This window comes from Esox lucius, chromosome 7, assembly GCF_011004845.1.
Source record: "Esox lucius isolate fEsoLuc1 chromosome 7, fEsoLuc1.pri, whole genome shotgun sequence".
NCBI classification, from domain to species: domain Eukaryota; kingdom Metazoa; phylum Chordata; class Actinopteri; order Esociformes; family Esocidae; genus Esox; species Esox lucius.
The window spans coordinates 4,459,478-4,464,507 of NC_047575.1; positions in this window are offsets into that span (position 1 = coordinate 4,459,478).

Here is a 5,030-nt window from a genome sequence, read left to right on the forward strand (position 1 = left end):
TTACTGTTGGTGGTTTTGCTAACTCAACTCTCCCCATAAGGAATAGGGTCTTGTTCAGCTCTATAATACAAGAGCAGGAGCCCCAATGCTGCTATTAAGGCATACCCCCAAAAGGGAGACTTCTTCTAGTGGTCTCTGCTAGGCCCAAGGCCTAGTCTACCACACATAGATGGAGACTAGGAGCATTACTAAGCAGTCATTACTTCCCCTGAACACAGATAGAGACATCATGAGTTGCTGACAGGGAAAGACAAGTTGTTGAGTATATGTACTGTTTCAAGCATACCGAGTACAAAGGCCTTCTAACAGAAAATAAGGATATCATAATAAATTAATTTTCTACAGTAGCCTAATTCATTTTCTTGAAAAAACTATTTTCCGTGTGACTCCCTTTGCATAACATATACATACATTATTTATGAACATCAATTATGTGTAAGTGGTGTGAAAATGGCAATACATGTGTAAACTAATAAGGAGTCATACAGAGTAACAATATCAGTCAGGTGGGATTCCCTTATAACGCATTATTTCATTTTATGGAGTTGAGAAAACAATAATTGTATGATGCCAAGTACTATAAAACATTTCCAGACATTTTGCATCCTAAATCACATTGCAGCATTAAAATGTGGGTAAAGAACTTGAACAAGTTTTATTTTGAGCTCTAAATAATAGTTACTGCCTCACATTATATATTAATTAAGTATTATTGATTTAAAAAGTTTTAATAGCATAATATTTATAAGATCCATTAACTTTATTCCGTATGACATTTTGACTGGTGTCGTCACATGATTCTCATTTAAAACATGTAAAATACATTGTTTGAAAATAAGATTTTAGTTATCAGGAAATATCCTCATAAAAGCAAAAACGTTAGTTCCCGGGAATGTAACTCAGGTTTTATGAGTGGAGCGAACCCCCTTAAGGGGGCTCGTCTTGAGGTTCTTAACTGAACCCTGCAAGTTATACTGGTTGGGTCCCGCAGGGAGTACATCCTTGGTGTAGACTTCTTATATCCACTGTAAATTGGTTACGCCCACAAGAATACCCCTGCGAAGTTGGAAGAGTTGAGATCGCCACGAGCTTCCTCTGAAACCTGTCTGATCAGTCGGTCTGCTTCTTCTACACCCGCTCTCTTAACCAGGAAATCAATCTGAGCCAACACGTTTGAGGAAACGCTGTCACATTATTTTGTCCCTAGACGGGTCAGAGGTGCCCGCCCCACCAGAGACATTGCTGGGATGCGGCAGCTCAAGGAAATCCCCTACGCTGATCCTATCCTCCCCCACCCCCCCAGATCACACCAGCCCAATATGCGCCACCCTACCAGACCCCCGGCCACAATTGGCAGTGGCATGACCGAGGGTCAAACCCACGGCCCTAGCGATGCAGTTGCACTTGCGAGGCAAATGAGTAGACCAATGTGTCACTCGGGAGGCCCGAACTCAGTGATTTTTGACTCATGACTTGCTACATTACATGTAGGCTGTGAAATTATCGGTGGTGGAATATCCACGCTAATGACAAAATATATAAATAAATTAGATTTCCTACTGATAAATGGACATTTCACCTTCAAAACCTCCACTATATAGGAAGATAGACCTCACAAATAAGCGAAAGAACTGGCAAACGCCATACATAGATACTATTTGTGGTAGGGGTAAACTTAGTAAGAAACTTTAGTCAGTTTAACTGTATCAATGTCATTCACGAATGGCCAATTAACTATTAAAACGGCCAGTGGCAAAAGAGGACTTGTTCAGTGACAAAAGAGACAAGAGGCTATACTGACACCCAGCAAATATACACTCACCTAAAGGATTATTAGGAACACTATACTAATACTGTATTTGACCCCCTTTCGCCTTCAGAACTGCCTTAATTCTACGTGGCATTGATTCAACAAGGTGCTGAAAGCATTCTTTAGAAATGTTGGCCCATATTGATAGGATAGAATCATGCAGTACGCAAGCGTGTCCTAGGTCTTCCCCGGGGAAGACCTAGGACACGCTGGAGGGACTATGTCTCCCGGCTGGCCTGGGAACGCCTCGGTGTCCCCCAGGAAGAGCTAGAGGAAGTGTCTGGGGAGAGGGAAGTCTGGGCATCCCTGCTTAGACTGCTGCCCCCGCGACCCGGCCCCGGATAAGCGGAAGAAGATGGATGGATGGAGAATCTTGCAGTTGATGGAGATTTGTGGGATGCACATCCAGGGCACAAAGCTCCTGTTCCACCACATCCCAAAGATGCTCTATTGGGTTGAGATCTGGTGACTGTGGGGGCCATTTCAGTACAGTGAACTCATTGTCATGTTCAATAAACCAATTTGAAATGATTTGAGCTTTGTGACATGGTGCATTATACTGCTGTAAGTAGCCATCAGAGGATGGGTACATGGCAGTGATGGGGACAAGTCACACATGGTCAAGTCCAAGCAAGTCTCAAGTCTTAACCATCAAGTCTCAAGTCAAGTCTCAAGTCACAGTTCAGATAAATCAAGCAAGTCAAGTCAAGGGTTCACCCTAAGCAAGTCACGTTGAGTCCTTATAAGTTTCAAGTCAAGTCACAGTACTAAAGAGATGAACACACACACGACTGTCCTCTGTTTCTCACGTGTGCTCGGTGCGAAGCTCGATTTCAAAATCAAATATTTTTCTCCTCCGCGGTACAATTTTTTGGGGGACGAAGCGGAGGGATCTTGAATCAGCCTGTATTCGCTATAACAACCGCCTCGCTATACCTTATCCCGCTTATTACATGGCTACCTACCAAATAAATCAATAATTTGACACAAAATATTGATTTCAAAAGGAATTTATTGATTTAAAAACGATTGTATTGCTTCCTCTAAAGAAAATAGTCTGTTCCGTCTCTGGTTAGAATCCTGCTGCGTCCATAGCAACGCGCTGTTTTTCATGGCAACTGTCTGTTATCAAGAAATAACACGCATTCTGCACTGGAATTCAGCCAATCCATGTAATAAGGGCTAATAATAACAACCTTATGAACTAATTATTGTGACTGAAAACTGCCTAATATGTAATTATGCTGTAATTATTCTTGTCTGTATGAGTAAAAAAAAAAACTCTTCAAAATGTTTAGGTGATAGTAATCACATCGGCGCCTCCATGTTAGCCTTTCATGCAGTAAAGTTAACTGTTATGGTGTAAGCACAATGCTTTTTAGTTTCCACACGCAGTCCACAAACACTTGAAAATGCCCACATTTAATACAGACATTATAGCCTACGTGTAATAATATACATGCCCGCTCATTTTAAGATGCCCATCAACATTAAAATTCAGGCTATGCCACTGTTATAGTCAAATTCCCTTACATCTATTTACCAGATGTATTCAGTAATGATAATGGTCACATTTCTAACAAGAAAAAAATAAATACATAATATGCAACCAAGGCCAAATTATGACAAACAAAAGATTAATTCATTACATTAGTAACTTAATCGTTATAGATCTTAGTGAAACTGAATATAAAGAGATTACTTTCTTACCTTTCCTTGTGGTTCTTAAAATAACGAATGAAATTTGACGTTGTTGCATATTTTGCATCTGGCAAATCTTTTTTTATTCACACGGTCCAGTTCAAAGTCCTTGTATCCAGACAATACTATTTGTGGAGCTCGACTAACGTTACTGTCTGCCATGTTTGGCGCGGTTTGAATTGTGCAGCGTTAAAGGCACATACGCTGATTAGTGGTGCTGATGTCACAACATATAAAATAATTGTATTGCTGTTTGTTTATTATAAGTTCAAGTCATTGTCGAGTCTTCCACTTCAAGTCAAGTCAAGTCTCAAGTAACTTGTTCTCAAGTCAAAGTCAAGTCATTTTCATACTTTAATCAAGCAAGTCACAAATCCTGAAAATTGTGACTCGAGTCAGACTCGAGTCAAGTCATGTGACTCGAGTCCCCCACCCCTGGTACATGGTGGTCATAAAGGGATGGACATGGTCAGAAACAATGCTCAGGTAAGCCGTGGCATTTAAACAATGCCCAATTGGCACTAAGGGGCCTAAAGTGTGCCAAGAGAACATCCCCCACACCATTACACCACCACCAGCCTGCACAGTGGTAACAAGGCACGATGGATCCATGTTCTCATTCTGTTTACGCCCAAATTCTGACTCTACCATCTGAATGTCTCAACAGAAATCGAGACTCATCAGACCAGGCAACATTCTTCCAGTCTTCAACTGTCCAATTTTGGTGAGCTTGTGCAAATTGTAGCCTCTTTTTCCTATTTGTAGTGGATATGAGTGGTACCCGATGGGGTCTTCTGCTGTTGTAGCCCATCCGCCTCAAGGTTGTGCGTGTTGTGGCTTCACAAATGCTTTGCTGCATACCTCGGTTGTAACGAGTGGTTATTTCAGTCAAAGTTGCTCTTCTATCAGCTTGAATCAGTTGGCCCATTCTCCTCTGACCAACAAGGCATTTTTGCCCACAGGACTGCCGCATACTGGATGTTTTTCCCTTTTCACACCATTCTTTGTAAAACCTAGAAATGGTTGTACGTGAAAATCCCAGTAACTGAGCAGATTGTGAAATACTCAGACCGGCCCATCTGGCACCAACAACCATGCCATGCTCAAAATTGCTTAAATCACCTTTCTTTCCCATTCTGACATTCAGTTTGGAGTTCAGGATATTGTCTTGACCAGGACCACACCCCTAAATGCATTGAAGCAACTGCCATGTGATTGGTTGATTAGATAATTGCATTAATGAGAAATTGAACAGGTGTTCCTATTAATCCTTGTAGTGGTTAATGACACAGCCTTTCACATGGGCGACCCAGGTTCAGATGTTGAGATGGCAACACTTTCTATTGCGGGCCGGCTGAACTAGGCTTGCCTGGTTTCTTGTTCTTAATAAGAATAAGGTGAGTGCTACAGACATTGTTAATGATGATCTACATAATAATCACTGATTATGTTCGATACAAAAAAGTGTCTTACAAAAAAATCTGTATAGTTGATTAGGGACCACTTGTGCTTCCAGACT